Source organism: Euprymna scolopes, chromosome 26 (genome assembly GCF_053919585.1).
Source record: "Euprymna scolopes isolate OS-2025 chromosome 26, ASM5391958v1, whole genome shotgun sequence".
Taxonomy (NCBI): domain Eukaryota; kingdom Metazoa; phylum Mollusca; class Cephalopoda; order Sepiida; family Sepiolidae; genus Euprymna; species Euprymna scolopes.
Window position 1 is genome coordinate 35,899,243 of NC_136507.1, and position 20,611 is coordinate 35,919,853.

Sequence of the window (20,611 nt, forward strand, 5' to 3'; positions counted from 1 at the left end):
CCAAATCAGGGCGAAACTCGAGTCTTGGACTTCCGGTTCTTTGACTGTCATGGCTCTTGTGGGCTGCGACGTTGTTTGGCTGTGGAATTTATTATATATATATATATATATATATATATATATATATATATATTAATTTGCCGTTTTACGTTTTTAAATTATTTTTGCAGCGTTCGTCTCCCTGACAGACTGTCACTTTAATTCGCTTTCTTTTTTCGCACCATCGTATAAATCAATATTTACTTTACGACTGTATTCTTTACTGAAATGGCACGCTCCCCTCCGACCTCTCTCCGCTTATTATTCTGTTTTCATGTCTCTCCCAGTCCGTCCTTTACCTCTTTTTTTCTCTCTCACGCTCTATCTGCTGTCTGTCTGTCTGTCTGTCTGTCTGTCTCTCTCTCTCTCTCTGATATATATATATATATATATATATATGTATATATATATATATAACAAAAAATGACAAAGACTATATTTAAAATTTCAAGAATTTTGACCATCTTATTTATTCCTTTAACATTATTGACATGCACAATTCTTGAAAACACTAATTTTCTAGCGCAAGATCAGTGATTTAACTATTATATCCATCGATTAATTTATTTTGCCCTTAACTCATCAGGAGAAAAACATTTCTCTATTAAAAACAAACGAGCAAACAAATAAATGCATATGGACATTGTTGCAAAATCCGAAAATTTGGAGAGAAGTTAGAATTACCTTTTTCATTTTTTTTAATTACGCCATCTTTGAATTTATAAAATTATTTTGAATTTGAAAATTAAAAGATGTCCTAATAAAAGACAGCTTGCGCCTGTAGCGGCGGTGAACATCGCCTTGTATTGCTGAATAAGCCTATCTTTGATGCAAATTGTCGGTTGCAGACATCTCAGGCGAAGGTCCGCGTGTCATGTTGTAGGTCTCTTGAACTTTGTTTACTGACCCTCGTGAATAGTCCTTTGATTTTCGCCCGTTCAGCGATTGGCCTTTCGCTAGTGATCAGTACTTTGTTTACCGTTTGTCTCCAGATGTTTCGGACTTTAGCTTTGGGCTCCCAGCTGATAGGTTCAGTATCAAATTCGTTTATGTCGCATTTGCACTCGTCTACATATCGGAGTTAAGGGCGATCAATTTTCCTTTTGCCAGTAGTGAGTTTACCGCAGAGAGTGTATTTTGCCATTGTCCTCTTTTGACGAAGGCGGATAGACATGGAGGGGATAGAAGGCCTCGCGAGCACAGCATTGTTTGTAGCTTAATATCTCAAAGAAATTCTATGAATTCTCTGCAGCCTGCGCATGTGAAATGTGTTCTGTCAGTTTTCCGTTGCTGTAGGTTGTCTATGCTTCACTGCTCTACAGAAAGGTGGCACAGACCATGTAAACGTTCACTTGTTAGGGGATAGTGAAATGTTTTTCTCTCATACCCGAATTGTCAGTTTTATATGAGTGGCGGATGCCTTTCCGATGCTCGTGTTGAGTATTACTGTCCGTTGAATATTCTGATACTTTCTCTTACAAATTATTATTATTATTATTATTATTATTATTATTATTATTATTATTATTATTATTATTATTGTTACTGTTATAATTATTATTATTATTATTATTATTATGATCATAATTATGACCATCATTATCACAGTTATTATCGTTATAATCATCGTCATTATTGTTGTTATCATTATTATTATCATCATCATCATAATTCACATCATCATTATTATTATTACTATTATTATTGTTGTTGTTGTTGTTATTTTAATTATTATCATCACCATGATCATAATTATGATCATCATCATCACAGTTAATATCATTATCATCATTGTCACTATTATTATTATAGTTATCATTTTTATCATTATTATTATTATTATTATTATTATAATTCTCATCATCATCATCATCATCATCATCATCATCATCATAGTCATCATCATCATTATTATTATTATTATTATAAGATTAATTTAGAATTATTTGTTATCAGTTCTATAAATAAAAATGTATATTATTTTAGAATCTTATCTTCATATATATTTGTATCGTGTAGAAATTGACGTATGTAAAATAGATGAGGACGCTGAAAAGAAAAAGGAACGTTTCTCTCGCCGGGACAATGACTGAATTGACATGCAATGAGCAGGGATAAAAAGAAATACATGGACTGAAAAGAAAGATGAGGCATTCTTATAAATTCCGGTTAATAATTCGCTTGTTCATATATAACACACTTTCAAGAGAAAGAGAGACACTTCGTGTTATCCATGGGATTCGAAAGCCGCCACGAAAGAACTCCATTTGCCGAACCTCTTCCTCGGTACCACCACACAATTGCTAAAGAGACCGAAGGGAATTAAGAACTATTAAACGCCATATTATATATATATATATATATATATATATATATATATATATATATATATATATATATACATACAGGGTGTCCGCAAAGTTACTATACAGTCTTACGTGGCATGCTTGATTAAATAAACCTGTAAAAAATATTAACTATAAATACAAATATAATAAAACAATAAGACTGTATAGTAACTTTACGGACACCATATATATATATATATATATATATATATATATATATATATATATATATATATATATATATATATATATAACGCCCACTAATTAAGCAGTTTAACATTTCATTAAGCCAGCATTTTAAATTTAAAATAAACTATAATTATTTCAATAATTCGACGCCAAAATTCAGCATGACGTACTTAAAAAAAATTTTCTAATGAAAATCCATAAAGTATTTAATGAATTTTCTTTTTTCGAATTTTAATTTTCTCCTGATTTTCTATTTTAATTCACAACATAAAGTTTACAACTTCTTTCATATGTTTTAAATATTTTCAGGACTATTCGCCTTAATTACTACAAAAATTCTAGTTTAGTTTGGTGTCTAAAACATCTCCCTCCCCTGCTTTTTTACTAATGACGAGATTATATTCGAAAACAAAAGGATTTTTCAACTATTATCAATACTTATTCTAAATCTTAATAAAAATTTATATTGTTTCCGAAACGATCGTACACTCAATTTGGTTTTGTTTATTTCTCTTTTTGAGACTGATTCATAATTTACAATTATCAATCTTGATAATATATATATATATATATATATATATATATATATATATATTGGGAAACAAACGTTTATCACCTCTCATTTCATATAATAGCAGAAATGAATGTGTGATTTCAGTCTGCGGCCATTTTATTCGGGAAATTGTTGACTCATACTCTCGTCCTTTGTTTTTAATCTTTCTTCGATTTGTACGCGTGCGTGCGTGTGCGAAGGGCATTCGACTACGTGCCCTAAGACACGGAGCCAGCCAAATTCTACTCGCGCTACTATTTATTTCATTTTCCAACAATTATTCATGCAAGAAGAATAAAACAAACAACACAAGAAGCAAGGCAAGAAGATAAAAACACATGGAAAGAAACGGGGGACGAGTCCAAATACAGAGCGTAAAAATTGCTTATAAAACACGAAAATACTTTTCATAATTTATGCGATCAGATCTAATATTGGCAGCGAGATCCTCGGTTTTTAGAATTTGGCGCGCTTCCAATATCATTTATTGCGGACACATAATAATTAGCAGGAAAAGCTACGAAGAAGAAGAAGAAGAAGAAGAAGAAGAAGAAGAAAAAGAAGAGCACGAGAAAAAAATACCAAAAAGCTTTGAAAACAGAACGGGGGAGATTGGAAGCAGAGGGATGGTTGGTAGGAGACAACGGATGGCAGTAATAAAAACTGCTGAAATATTAAGAAAACCCCTTGAATGCGGAGACAAATACACATGACCTAGAGGCACAAAGTGGGCATGCAGAAAATGCTACATATATAAAACACAAAAGAGTATAACATGGAATCATGGGATTGGAACTGCATATAACCTCCTACCTTCCCCCGAAATTTTTGTGTACGGTACGTGTCAACAAAAACGCCACACCTAATAAGCGAGGAGGGTCAAATAGGATGGTAAGACAAGGGAGATAAAGCACTAGCCAGACCTCCACTGGATGTATGTTTAATAGGACAATGACTTTGGGGAGGCTTTTTCGCCACACAAAATTTTGTGAAGTCTAATGGTCGCTGCTCATCAATAGTTAGCGGCTATTACGATAATGCAAATTCCCCTGTAATGGTTATCGAAACAGGTGGGGGAGTACTGGAAATCTGGGCAGAGTGGTTGGCTTTCAGACTTCAGAGAGAAATCTTTTATGATGGCCTGTGTGACTACTTCTATTGAGTAAATAATAATAGTGGTGGTGGTAGTGACGAAAGGATCGAGTGGCGAAACACAATATAGCGCCGGGTTAGACGAAAAGATCGTGTTGCGCCTAGTCAGATGAAAAGACCGAGCAAGGAAAGCACTTACTAGACCTCCACTGGATGAGTGTAAAGAAGACTGGAACTTTAATTAAGCTTGTTACCGCGCAAATTCCATTAAAGATCAACCGTCGCTCTAGGCGAGATGTCACTGATTAGCGGCTGCTGGGATAATGCAAATCCATTTGCAAGGGATATAAAAATAGGGGGGGATTATTCGAAATCTGTGAAAACATATTGTCATCTTGAATCCTCTGAATACCACAGATTATTGTATGTCTCTAACTTCAAATGTGGATAAGTGTGTGAAATCCTAGGGAGTATAAATGATAATAATAAAAAAAAACAACTATCATAAATTTCTCAAGCTGAACATCGCGCAAGAAAAAACAAAAGCAAAACAAAAACGCCTAAACGAATATATCTTGTGATTCCGGCTTCAGCTGGTGCCCCACAAAACGATCATGAGGTATTGATGAGGATAGAAATAATTGACCAGCAGCCGCAGAAATGGAAGATCAAATTCTATAGTAGACCAAAGATTGTCACCAGCAGAAAATTGTAAATAAATTTTGTAATAACGCAATACGTATTGTATAAAAGTCGACGTATAGTACTGGACAGTCAACGACGGGTACTTTTGCTAGTATATATATATATATATATATATATATATATATATATATATATATACTTATATATATATATATATATATATATATATATATATATATGTACCTTTTAATTGTTCGCCTTTTGAAAACTGTAATTATCGTCAAATCATTCATTTGGATGTTGATTGTAGCTTATAAATGCACGACATGTTGAAACCTAGCATCTTTTAAGTGAGGCAGATGTATCTGGAAAGTACTTAAAATATAAAAGAAAATAGTTACATTTTGATATTTATAAAGAAAGTAAGATAAAATGAAAATAAAATAAGATAAAATCTGGTTCAAGGATAAGATTAAGAGAGTGTAAATTTTAAATATTTTTAACGAAAATATAAATACCTTTTAATGGGTCGCCTTCTAAAAGTCGTACGTATCATTGTCAATGCATTCATATATTTTTGGTGTCTTTAGAAAAAGAACCCGCCCAATATTTTTGCTTATGAGGAGACTTTGTTTAAAAAAACTGTATGATTAAATGATTGCCCAAGACTCAATGTCTATCACAATAAAACATCGTTTCCGAAACGATCGTACAATTTATTAGTTTTGTTTGTTCTTCCTTGTGAAACCGATTTTTAATTTTTAATTTTAATTATAAATTATCAATCAGCTTACTCAATATTAAAATAGCTTTATCGAACTTATTACATATCTACATTACAACGAGCACTATTTTCTTTGTTTTATTTTAATTGTATTAGTTAATGCACTAATACATTCAAATATACTCTGCTCCTTAGTTTTTTATTCTAATCCCCTAAATATATATATATATATATATATATTTATATATATATATTATATTATATTAATTTCTATATTATAATATTTGTATATAGCTTTCTATATATTATGGAATAGTATATTATATATTTATTATATTAGTTATATGTAACTTTCTAAATATTTTATTATATATAATTTTCGATATTATTATATTTTTTATATAACTTTCTATATATTCTATGATATTATTCTCTATATTAATTATATTTCTTATTTATAACTTTCTATATAATATATTATTTTCTATATTCGTTTAGTTCACTACATAAGATTCTCTGCACTATATGATATTTTTCTATGTTTATTATATTGCTTATATATGAATTTCTATATATTATATTGTATTATTTTCTATATTTATAAGATTACCTTGATATGACTTTCTAAATAATGTATTGTTTCTATATTTATTGTATTACTTATATATTACTTCCTATATATATATATACTATTGTATTGTTTATTCTTTTTCTGTTCTGCTTATATTGTAGGTGAGTACGCAAGTCATACATTTCTTATGATGGATTTATTACACGCCTCGAGATATTGGACTCTAACACCATGGCATATATGTGTGAGGACGCAAAAAACAAAAGGTAAGCAGTTCTTATACAAACGCATTGCAATAGAAACATTGATTATTCAGCCTTTAACTCCACTGTTACAAACATGCACAATACGGCAGGAAAACTTTTCACAAAATATATAACATTCACTGGACAAAGCGAGGGAGGGTAGAGCGGTAGCTCTAGATATATCTAAGGCTTTTGACAGGGTATGGCATGAGGGTCTCCTCAGGAAAATTACATCATACTGTATCACTGGTAGAATACTTAACATAATTAAATCCTTCTTAGATAAGGGAAAAATCCAGGTTGTCCTCGACGGTCGTACATCTAAACAATATGATATAAATGCGGGAGTGCCCCAGGGGTCTAGCCTTGGACCTCAACTGTTCCTGATATTCAGAAGTGACCTCCCCGACAAAATTGCCTCTGGGATGGGTATATATGCTGATGACACCACCCTCTATAACGACAGGAAAACAAATGAACATATATCTAAAGTAATGGCAGAAACACTAGAGAATGACCTCCAATCTGTTGTGGAATGGGGACAAAAATGGATGGTCACGTTCAATGACGCCAAGACTAAACTAGTTTCCTTCAATAACTACAAGAAACCTTCTCGACCACCTATAGCAATGGTCAACGACTCTTTATATGAGAGTACATCTTTCAAACTCCTTGGCCTAACGTTCACAGGAAACATGAGTTTGAACAATTACATTGAAGGCATTGCCAGGACCGCTGCAAGGAAGGTGGGCTCTCTCTACCGTGCTAGAAAACTACTAACACCCGAAATTATCCCGCACTTCTATAAGGCAACCATTCGCCCATGTATGGAGTATTGCTGTCATATTTGGGCTGGTGCATCGGCTACTAGTCTCTCGCTCCTTGACAAGGTTCAAAAGAGAGTCGCAAATCTGATTGGCCTTGAACTGATATCTAAGCTTCAGCCTCTGTCCCATCGACGAAACGTTGCACCCCTCTGCTTGTTCTACAAGGATTTTAATGGTAAATGCTCTAACGAACTGCAAGCACTTGAACCCCCACGACGTGAACACCCTCGACAGACCCAACAGGCTGCAAATTCCCAACCCCGCACTGTAGAGATCCCTAGATGTAAAATATCTTTCTACTCCAGTAGTTTCTTCTCCAGAATCGCTTGACTTTGGAATTCCATTCCAAGTCCCTGCTTCACCAACTCTACTGACGTGCAGAAGTGCAAGTGCAACGTGAATCGACATCTTGCTGCCCAAATCCCTACATAGTACCCCAGTAGTTGTTGCCCCTGATAGTAGCCCCCTACACCAAAGTGGCAATGTGCCTTGTTTGGGGTGAAAATGTTATAAAAAACATATCTCGCATTTTACTATTACCACAAACAATTGTAATTCTTAGAGTACGTCGTCGTAAATTTCACCAGCAAAAAACATGCGTTTGTCGTTAAAATTAAGTAGTAAAACATGAGTTATCTTTTCCTAGCTCAAAACAACGGGAATGATTTTTGATAACAATTAATCGTAACATTTGCTTAACTAGAGGAGTATACGGTGAATGAATTTTTAAATACGTGTAAAAATTAATTGAATTTCTTCTATAATTTCTTTTCTGTGAACACACACACGCATACACACACACACACACACGTGGGAGGGGGGTCAATAACTTGAACGGGTAATTAGTCGATTTGATTGAACAATGAGCGATTTCCCTGATTTCAACGACAATAAAAATATGCGAGTGTAAAATATTTGTTGATCTTCATTAAATCCCAGGCAACATCGGGTCTCCCTGCTAATAGTTACATAGTAAGTTTTATTTTACTTTTTTTTTAATTTTTGACAGATACATTTTATTCTCGGCTATGTTTTCACTCCTAAGCGTGAAATCATTCTTCATGAAAATATAACGAAATCAGTTTACTAGGTGCATGGGCATAAAAGACAGTCTGTAATTTCAGATAATTTAATGAAAAACAAAAAACTAATACAATAAAGGTATAATCGAATCATAGAATAACCGATTAATATAATAATGTTATTATCAAATAACAGGAAAACATCCTGAAACAGAAACATATAATCTCTTTCGAATCAACATCGGAAGCAAACAAAAATATAAAAATTAAAAAATCTGCTAAAATAAAAAATATGAATTAAAACAAAAAAACAAAAAGATTTTGTTCTTTTTTTTTTTTTCAATATTTACTTAAATCCGTATCCGGCGTTAACCGGTATAAAACGTAATGTTTAATGCCTTACAAAAAATGGAATTTTGACTCCTCAGCAGCCAATTTTTCGGATGAAAAACGATTAGTAAGTTTTCCGCATATTTGAATACTCTATATACCAAGCTTTAAGTCTGCAAATCAAATATTCGTTGAGGAAAAATTTGGGAAGTAGTCTCACTCACACACATTCTCCCTTTCACACATATATATATATATATATATGGGGTTATTAGCTGGGGTTATTAGCTGGTTGGATGACCGCGTCCCTTGTTGAGACGAAGTAGGTTCATTTCACAGTCGGATTTCGTCGCGGTTTGCTTGATCTGTGTTGGTTAATTGAAATTCTTGTGTGCAGGGAGTTTGCTCAGTTGGTAGAGTGCTTGCATTGCATGCAAGAGGCTAGGGTTTCGAATCCTGAGTTCGGATGTGTCTAACTGATGAGCCCAAATGAGGGCGAAACTCGTGTCTTGGACTTCCGGTTCTTTGACTGTCATGGCTCTTGCGACGTTGTTTGGCTCTGGAATTTATTATATATATATATATATATATATATATATATATATATATATATATATACTAGCAGCCCGCGCAGCGTTGCCTGGTCGTAAAATACACATCTGCTTTTTTATTAATACAGAAACTGAGACATGCGCGTGCGAATATTATGTTTTAAAAAAAAAAAGCGTAAAAAAGTACTCGAGTTGAGATCGAACCCAACGCCTTAAGATAATGATTCAAGTGCGATAACTTTTATAACTGCTTGACACGTTCTTTACAAACAAACTTATCTTTACATAAAGAAGGTATCATGTTTCATGACCGCGCATGCGCATTCGAGAAACAGTTGGCAAAGAGATAAAAATTCGATCACCCCTACGTACCAATTTTGTAATGTTAACCACTTAGGTGCCATTTTTCCGGATAAAAAAGAAAAACGATTAAAACTTTTCTACATACCGACTGCTTTATATACAAGATTCTAAGTCTGCAGATTTAAAATCCGTTGAGTGTGTAGGTTGAGAATGCTCACTTTTATAGTAATACTAAATTTATGTTACTATCGACTTTAGCAGTTTATTTCTTTCACTTTAATTACTATTTATCTACACAAACATATTGCGCGTGAAGCTTTGTAAAAAGAGTCCATGTTTATTAGGGAAACGATTTTTCTTTACATTACGTTTGAATTTATGCATCTTCGTTCGGTCAGGGAAACAAGGAGCGGAGAACGTATTCTGAAGGAAAGGGATCCCAAGAAAGAGGCTTTCATCAATAGATTAAAACATATCTAGGCATCTAAAGGCTTCTATAAATGATTTAGCTGCAAACCTGTTAGGTCGGGGGTATTGATATTGGAGTGCTAAAAAGACATTAGATTCCACTAACGCATGAGGTTAAAAGTTCTGTAACGCTTTGTTCTGGCCAAGATCACAGTTTAGTATCTGTTCTGAGGTTACGCTTCACCTTTTCTTTCCTCGGTCAGTGGGGGAGAAATCCTTCGTGACTGAGGCAATCTTCTTTTTGTTCCTATCCAGAGTGCCCCTTTTTGTGGAGATTGATTTTCCCCAACAATTAAAATCGACTTTGTGCCTAACTCTGTCCTCGTGAGAAGGCAAGTAAATATCAAAGCAACGCGCTATCTGTCTCTGTCTGTCTGTCTCTCTCTCTTTCTCTCTCTCTGTCTATCTATATATTCTCCAAAAAGTATCTTATTTTCTGCCTATCATATATTTTATCAATGATTCGTCCGCTGGTTCCCAACAAATCTCTTTATTGATGTTTATTTTTCTCTGGCTAATAAACTGTTATATATTAGACATGAGTAGCAGGTCACATATATAAGTAATTTTGGCGTGCCCTCGCTGTTACCAGTACTCCGTGGTCTGTCTCAGCTTTCTCTCTATAGTGTATGACGCTAAATTTAGTTTGTTACATTAACTGAATATACTAGATTAACTCACAGTTATTATGAAACCATACGATGGATATAATCCTTAAAACTTGCCGAGAGAACCCCTCACAATGAGCTGATATCTAAAATTGACCTGAATTCAGTAGATGAGATCCTTTGCTGGAAAAGACCGAAACCACATCCAACGTAGAGCAGTCGAGAAGTTGGCCAAAAGAATCATAAACTTCGGTGTCCCTTGAACTAGTCCAAGATGTTTGCCTAGTAAGATATGAAGTGATAAAATCAAACGTGACCTGAAACATGCTCTAATTTCGTCAGCCATGCTTGTGTAGAAATGTTAACTAATTTGCATTTGAGTTCTTGGTATCGCCCGCATTGAGAATTAAACCTTTATCCTTCAAAAAAAATCTAACTTTAAACTAAATTTAACTCCGAACTCCATCTGGAACAGAAAAATAAATTTCTATTTTCTATCGTATATTTCTATCTGAAACGAATTTAATTTCTATAAACCTTCAATAATAAAATTTATGCACAACACAACCTAAATACTTCTAGAAGTGAGCCATATCTCACAACCCAACCATCACATCACACAATTGCTAGGCTTCTTCTAAATATCCCCTTCAGTATAATTAAAGATATCCTTTCTTAACATTCTATTAATTCTGATAAATGATAAAACCAACTAAAGTTTATCCATGTTTCACTTTAAAGCCATCATGCATACATCGCCCCCTTGACCCTTGACCCTTGACCCTCCATTCTTAATTACTTATTCTCTGCCTGTGCTTCCCTTCATTCTCTACCAAAGTGGACATCTATTCCATAAAGAAAATCCGACTGCCACACTGCTATCCACAAACCCTTCGCTCACCATAACGCTCTCTCTCTCCCTCTCTCTCTCTCTCACACACACACACACACACACACACACAGGCTACTTAGCTATGTATTCCCTGTCCGCATTAATAGAATCATTGGCAAATGTCGAGAAGTCACTCGACCAAATCCATGACGAAAACTTTCGACTCTGGAACTCGGGGAACAAACGACAATAAGCATGCATTATTATTATTATTATTATTAGTAGTAGTAGTAGTAGTAGTAGCAGTAGTAGCAGTAGTAGCAGTAGTACCTATTTACTATGCCTCCCCACGAGGACAGAGTTAGACACCAGGGTCGTTTTTTAACGTGGAAAAAAGGTACACAAATAATTAAAAGATTGTCTCCACCGAAAGAGAACAAGAAATGAAAGTGCAACATCTGAAGAACAGATACTACACTTGGATCTGGACCAAAAGGTCAAAAGTAGTAGCAATAGCGTTCGTTGTAGTAGAAGTAGTGGTAATAATAATAATAATAATAATAATAATAATAATAATAATAATAATAATAATAATAATAATATCAGTAGTGTTCTTTTCAATCAACTTCTTTTCTCTGTTAGGATTACAACCAAAGATTAATGTCTTTGCCTAATAGTTTCAGGTGTTCTAATGTTATGGCTATGTGTTGAGTGTCTTTTGCGTTTGGATGATGATGATGATGATGATGATGATGATGATGATGATGATGATGATGATGATATCTTTTCATCACAGACGTTTGACATCTTTTTGTCACATAGCGCGTATGCAAATATATGGAAATGCTATCAACGGTAAAGAAAGAAAGACTATAAAAAGTAGAAAGATGACGATCACGTTATTTGGCAACAAATTGTCAGCCCGGGTCAAGTGAAAAAATCTACTGTATACGTAATGTTTTTAATCACAATAATCGAAACTCTGTTTCTCCTACGAAGGTCAAGGTAGGCTATGTAGAAGGCTTCTAAATTTCGGGAAATCGGGTTCCCTCAGACGTTCTTCATCATTGCTCCACATGGACGCTTATTAAAAAAGAAGAACAACTTTCCGAGTAGGCACCTTCACACATATAGGACATAATCTTACAACTATAACTATAATTTTCCCAACACTCCTTATAAACTCCAAAGATGTTACACTTCTCTTTATTAGAAGGTGTCACTACTTATCAAAACCTGAAAGCCTCTCGAGCATAAGAATTATTGTGTATAAGGTAGTCAGTGACACAATAGCGTAATGATCAATTATGGTTGAAAGTGAGTAGCCTTTGAGGGAACAACTCAACAAGAAAGAAGCCCTGCGGTACAAGGTTTCATAAGAGAACGGGTTTAGGAAAGAACCTGGCCTCCCTAAACATACACTTAAATCATTCGTTGGCATCTATGCTGATGACACGACCATCTAGGCAACACATCAAAGGATGTAAATGACAAAGTTTTCACTGATTCTCTCTCCTCTGATCTCGAGCGCGTGGTTCAGTGGGGGAAGACGTGGCTGGTTACGTTTAATGCATCCAAAACCAAACTCCTATCCTTACATCATCAACGCTCTGATCCCCATCTGGCATCAATCGTGATGGATGGGTCTCGTCTGGGTGAGGCCCCGTGTTTTGACAAGCGTCTGGGTTTGACCTTTACTCCTGATCTGAAATGGAACACGTACATCAAGTCTGTTGCCAAGGTCGCTGGAAAGATGGTGGGATCATTCTACCGCTCCAGAAGATATCTCACTACTGATGCAATTCTCTATCTATATAAAAGCCAAGTACGTCCAAGGATGGACTACTGTTGCCATATCTGGGCAGGAGCTGCTAAATAGAGCATATCCTGCCTTGACAGAGTAAAAAATAGACTTCGTGGCTTAGTGGGGGATGCCCTTTTGTCTACCCTGCAACCTCTCTCCCACAGAAGAGACGTTGCGAGCCTATCCTTGTTTAATCGTTATTTCCATGGCAGGTGCTCGTCTGAACTCCAATCTCTGGTCCCCCCTCACCAATCTTTCACGAAAAACATCCGTCTAGCTGAATCCACTGTGAAAAATTTCCCCCACTCTATATCTGTGTCTAAATCAAAGCGTGGATTCCATGAACAAAGCTTCTTTCTTAGAACTGCACACCCGTGGAACTCTGTTCCGTCTGCCTGCTTCCCACCGGACTACAACTTGGATGTCTTCAAGTCCAACGTTAACAAATTCCTAATGAACCGCCCCCTTAAGTAAGCACTTCATCAAATCTCTACACCAACGTAATGTACTTGCAATAACCCTTATCGCTGAGTGGCTTCCGGGCCTTGATAAGTGTTTATCACTGTGTAAAAAAAAAAAAACTTTGTTCACGGAATTTGCGTTATGATTTAGGTACATATTCACATAAGGGGAATTTTTTAGGTGGTTGTAGAAAGACGAGTAGTTCAGAGGGCTTTACAGGATCATAGATTGAAGCTCAGTCGATCAGTTGCCATGCACCAATTGCAGTCAGTTCGAGAGACAGAATGTGAGTAGAATGAATGTATAAACATGCGTTAAAACAGAAATAAGATCAATTTGAAATTGATCACTTTTAAAAAGTCAATCGCGGAGCTGATCTAATCGATTTAAGTAAGAAATCGATATTCTAACTAAATTGCTCTTAAGGGGGAAATCTTGTAATTAATTTTTTTTTATAACTTAAATTTTACCCTTTTAAAAATTGATTATTTGAGCTGGAGGTGTGATTACAAATAAAATCACATTCTGTGCCGCTAATGTAAAAATCATTATTTCACTCGAATTTAATGGAATATGTACGATAAGAAATTAGTTATATTAGTTAAAAAAATAAATACAAATTCTAGTTTAAAACACGTAAACGTCTGGGAGATACTTATAATTTTTTATACGGCCACTTGATAGATAACGTTGATTATGATTGAGCAGGTATGTCCTAGCAATTGATATGTACTGCAGTGTACATGGACCAATCGAGCTACTGTTTTCATCTCCAGTATTTTTTTCAGAAGTTTTCGGTCAGTGTGACCTCCGAACTTCTTCAGGTAATCCTTCTGTCGAACAGTGCATTTTTCTGTCGAACTCGAGAAACTTTCTTTTGAACTCGGGAATCTTTCTGTCGGACTCGCGAATCTTTCTGTTGAACTCGAGAATCTTTCTGTTGAACTCGCGAATTTTTCTGTCGAACTCTGGAATCTTTCTGTCGAACTCGGTAATCTTTCTGTCGATCTCGGAAATCTTTCTGTTCTACTCGCGAATCTTTCTGATCAACTGGCAAATCTTTCTGTTCAACTCGTGAATCTTTCTGTTCAACTCAAGAATCTTTCTGTTGATCTCGAGAATCTTTCTGCTGAACTCAAAAATCTTTGTGTCGAACTCGTGAATCTTTCTGTCAGACTTGAGAATCTTTCTGTTGAACTCGGGAATTTTTCTGTTGAACTCGAGAATCTTTCTGCTGAACTCAAGAATCTTTCTGTCGAACTCGAGAATCTTTCTGTTGAACTCGGAAATCTTTATGTGGAACGAGAATCTTTCTGTCGAACTCGGGAATTTTTCTTTTGAACTAGAGAATCTTTCTGTCGAATTCAAGAATCTTTCTGTTGAATTCAAGAATCTTTCTGTCGAACTCGAGAAACTTTCTGTCGAACTCGAGAATCTTTCTGTCGAACTCGAGAATCTTTCTGTCGAACTCGAGAATCTTTCTGTCGAACTCGAGAATCTCTCTGGTGAACTTGAGAATCTTTCTGTCGGACTCAAGAAACTTTTTGTTGAACTCGAGAATCTTTCTGTCGGACTTGAGAATGTTTCTGTCGAACTCGAGAAACTTTCTGTCGGACTTGAGAATTTTTCTGTCGAACTCAAGAATCTTTTTGTCGGACTGGAGAATGTTTCTGTCGAACTCGAGAATGTTTCTGTCGGACTTGAGAATGTTTCTGTCGAACTCGAGACTGTTTCTGTCGAACTTGAGAATGTTTCTGTCGGACTTGAGAATGTTTCTGTCGGACTTGAGAATGTTTCTGTCGAACTCAAGAAACTTTCTGCGAACTCGAGAATCTTTCTGTTGAACTCGAGATTCCTTCTGTTGAACTCGAGAATCTTTCTGTCGAACTCGAGAATCTTTCTGTCGAACTCGAGAATCTTTCTGTCTTACTCAAAGTTTCGAACAGAACACGTTATTCAATACACAGGTGTAACATTCTCTTGGTTATTAAGTCACGACTGTGTAAACCTCCTAGGTAATTCGAATTATATTTGGTCTGTCGCTAACACTGAAAATTGTTCGTTCAACTTACAGAAGAGTGTAACTTATAACTGAAATTAACCAAGCAGTTTCTCTACGACACCACACGTCTTGCGCAAGATACGCCTAAAAAGGTCGGAGGTTATATAGATCGAAACCTTGTTAAAATGTCATTGCAGATGTGAAATATTAGCTGTAATATTCCAAATAATCCGAATATCCAGTCGTCATCTCAGAGTAATAAGCATATTATTTTCCCCATGATGCGTATCGTTGCGACAGGTGTCCTCTGAAAATGAAGTAAGGTTCATAGCGGAATCAGGTCTGTCACTCGAAAAATGGGAATGAAAGAAATTAAAGAATATCCGTACGATATTTTCTACTTTGGACTTTATTGCGATCATACAGCACTTTGGGGGCGTGTCGGGGCAATGGATGAAATGCGTCAAGGATACGCGTGGTTATGTTTCATATTTGGAGAGAAAGCAGGAAATAGTATTAATTCGCGTCGTTTTAACAGCTAGCGCAATAACTGAAAAATCTGGCTTGCTGTCTTTCTGTTTTTACTTCACTCATACTATATCATATTAAGACATTAAACTTGCCATATTTTCACACGAGCTAACGTTTCGATTTATAATATATAAATATTTCTCCTACACTCTATCCGTGCCAACCGCGAATTCAATAAAAAAAAGTTTTCTAGAACTTTCCACTTGTGAAATTTTATATCGCGAAGTTGCTTGCCAATATACTAAAACATGATCGTGATCAATGTCATTGTATATAAGTTCTTGTTGAGCTGTTTACTTAATTAAAAAAAAATTCCTCGATTCCTACCAATACCCATCATTAAAGCGTTTGCTTTACCGACCTTCTGACAAAGATACACCTTTTAACTTGTATGGCCTACATCCCTTGATATGCGGTGGCATTATTGAACATAAAAATATATAGCAAACAAACAATGCTTGTTGTTTCCTTTTAGCTTAGAATACAGTTGGTATATTTTGTTTTAGAATTCTAGTATCACAAGGACTTGAATAGGGAGTAAGGTGCGTAAAAAACGACGGTGACTGGCAGGAAAAGAAGAGCTATAACACTACAAGAGGTATTGTAACGTGTTTCAGTTCTAGTTGCTTTTAGAATACTCTTCCTAACGTGGTGGACATTAAAAGGTGTTGAAGTAAAAAAAGATGAAAACACTTAGGAATATGGGGACATTGCGTATGTTCTATTCGGACTTGTGAATTTTAAACGATCGCCCAAAATATTCGCTCTATTGTTTAAAATGCTAATTACTTCTATAATAGTTGTCGTTAATGAGGTTTCACGCCGGCTCATAATTGCATTAGATGGGGGAAAAAGATGAAAACACATTCGCACAAATTCACTTTACTTTAATTAACAACACATTTTAGTTCTAATAACTGATACGTTGCGAAATAACACTTACATCCACTCGACTTAATCATTTAAACACTTTAAACTAAAATGAACAATGTTATAAGCACCGTCCTTTATTTTTAAGTACTAGATGCACTATCCGTCTAAGATGCATGCTATTACCACGAGCAACACCAGTAACCTTCAATAGAAAACTGAATCAAACATTGTTATGTTTAGTACGCATATTTGAAATGAAGGTTAACGTCCACATATGTCTATAATATCGAGAATTGGACTGTTTAAACATTGTAAATTCACATACACATCTTAGAAGTAGCTGAATAGTGTTACGATTAAGAGCGCCGAATGTAGCCTAGGCAGTTGGGATTTCCACCTGGCTTGAGGTAGTTGATAGTCTAGCCCCACTGATGAGCTGTGATACAGCGAAGCAGTACCGTACATGCGGACTAGAAATGCTCTCTATCTTAAGTTGAGCATATTGGGAAGTGATAAACAAACTCTCACTAACGTCACTTAGCAGAGACATTTTCCTCTTTAAAAGATACATGCAACTCCATGCAAAGAAATAAACGCACTCATATACACACGCAAAAACAAACACGCACACATACACGCGCACACACACATATATAGTCTTGGAGGCTTTTTAACCTTTAAAACTATACAAAAATATATTTAAATTTAATTTTTTATCATTCGTAAGATAACTATTTAGTCAGTAAGTCATTTAATAACCTGCAGTAACTGAACAAACTCGGATTCACTATAGTACTAATGATAATTTAAGGGATCATCAGTTGTTTACCATGAAACACTGTTTCAGGGATTCAAAAACAAAAGAGTATATTAAATCATGGCTCCCCAGCAGTGTTGATCAAACAACACTTCCCTTAATCTTTATATAATATAATATAATACGTATATATATATATATATATATATATATATATATATATATATATATATATATATATATAATTCAGAATAATGAACTACAATAAATATACAAGTGTGAAAATACAGTGATTTTCGGTCTTACAAAATATTATTACGTTAGCAAATTAGGCGCAAACCTTTAATAATATTTGCTAATATCTTTCCTTCGATGAGATGTATAAACATCGAAAACTCATGGGTTAAGGAAATACATTTTCCTATACTGTATTCTTTGTCTTGCATACAATGACATTTCTATATTTGAAATTTAACTTTCTCAAATCACAAATTCTAAATTCCTAAATTATGTTATATATATAAATATATATATATATATATATATATATATATATATATATATATATATATATATATAATCATTAGATAATTATGAAATTTTCTATTCAAAAGTTTCCATAAATTTAAGGGAATAGAAATATTTATATTTATATTGTAAGTATAACTGGATTAAAAAAAAATCTCCATACAACCAATATAGGAAATAGAGCTTATTATAACAGACCAAAGTTTAAAACTATACATAATAATAAAAACAAGTATAGAATACATTTAATGAGCTTCCCCATTCCTGTCCTGTCGTAGTTAACCATCTTATCAGGGTCAGAAGAATAGTTCGCCAAATCATTGTGAAACAACATCAATACTCAAGATAAGGATAACAGTCCACAAATAAATAAATATAATTAATTATAATTTACAATTTTTAAATTAGTCCTTTATATACATATGCAGTAATATATATATATATATATATATATATATATATATATATATATATATGTTTATATAGATAATATATATGTATATATATATACATATATACGACTACTTCATTTAATCACATACATTAATATACAAAAGTATAAATTTATGCGTAAACTTTGAGTATTTACTTCAACAGTTCTCAATACGTTGGTAGAGCTACGTATTAAGTTATAACATATAAAAGATCTATTAAACTGTAGAAGAGAAATAGCAAACAACTGTGTTCATAGAATAAACTTGACTCTAGGATAACGATGCAAAGTAGCTTTAAAATTTACAATAACAATAGAAAATAAATAAATAAAATGAACATACACATATATATATATATATATATATATAAATTATCATATATATATAGATATATATATATATAAACTAAGATAAAAAAGCACATTTAACCTAGTTTAAAATAGGTCAGAACGCTAGATATCTACGCTCCCCGCTAAAATAGCATATAAAAAGGAAGGGGTGAACCGGTGGTCAACTGGGCTTTTGTTGTGTAAGTCCCTGCTCATTGGCTGATTAGGAAGGGTGCGGTGAAAACTAGAAAGCTGATTGGTTTACTAAAAACTTAATAGAATGTGCGTGTATAAAAACGTGAGACAACCACAACTCTTCGCATAAGCCTGATGAATCCTAGCGTGGATGAAACACGCAATACTCTGTGAAGCATATTCTAGTAATAAATATAATACAGGGTGACCCCCAAAAAACAAAACTAAATTGAGGGCATCTAGAACATATGCTGTAGAATGGAGAAAAAAGACCAAAGACCCTAGTGTTTTGATGTGATGTTTTGATATATAATCTTGTTATGACCAAAGTTTCATTTCATTCGGACAAAAGACTAATTAGAGGGGCCTAATTAGAGTTGGGCCCCTTTTTTGGGGGGGCGGGGTCTCGTGTACATTCAGAATTTTAAATATTGCAGCATTGAAAATTAAAAAAAATAAAATTAAACATTTTATATAAATACTTTATGCTGCAATATTTTAAGTAATAAAATAATTTTTAATCGCTTTGTTTGTTTTTTATGTTCAATATTATACGCATTGTCAACAACCTATAAACAGTTATTACCAACATCTTTACTTGATGAAACAAAAAAAAATGAAATAAAAGATGTAATTAAGTAAATAAGCAGAAAGAAGGGACAAAAAAGAGAGAAACAGAATAAACGGGATACGTCATAAACGAAATATTATTAGTCCTATTGGCAAAGAGCACTACACTTGTTAATACTTTCAATGAAACTCAAATAAGATGGCATGTGAGCGACATTACTGGTATGATTTATGAATGTGTCGACGAAAGGGGACGACGAAAATGTTTCTATGGTAAGCAACAGCCAATCAGAAGATATCATCTCTAAACCGTCAATGTTGAAAAGTTGCCATGGTAACTCACAGCCAATCAGAAGAAATCGACACTCACATTCATCATTAATGCTGAGGCCTTCTGAACATTCGTAATTTTATTATAACTTTTGTTTTAATGGACGAATATATATATATATATATATATATATATATATATATATATATATATATACTAGCAAAAGTACTCGTCGTTGACTGGGTTCAAAGACACCCTACAGAAAAATTTTCTCTGATTTATGAAGGTATGATAGGTTATGAAAAAGAAGGGTTGTAAAGAGATAGCTTCGAATTTGGAGGTATCAAAACCAAAGCAAAATATGATGAAAGTAAAAATATGATGAAAGTAAAAATAAAATAGATAAACCCCATAATTTATTATACCATACTTGTTCACACTGAAACACTTATCACAATATTCTGTGGATCTATATTAAAAAACCTTGTTAAACTTTGTGATATATTTC

General features: G+C 34.1%; 1 protein-coding gene across 5 annotated transcripts in view; it reads left to right on the forward strand.

The window, feature by feature from the left end:
• LOC145247986 (innexin unc-9-like) overlaps positions 1-20,611 on the forward strand; it is an 849,617-nt gene that overhangs the window by 201,910 nt on the left and 627,096 nt on the right. For all 5 annotated transcript variants that reach the window (XM_080109645.1, XM_080109644.1, XM_080109648.1 and 2 more), the window contains exon 2: positions 6,323-6,427. The gene's annotated coding sequence lies outside the window, so the exon portion shown is untranslated. The remainder of the gene's footprint in view (positions 1-6,322; positions 6,428-20,611) is intronic.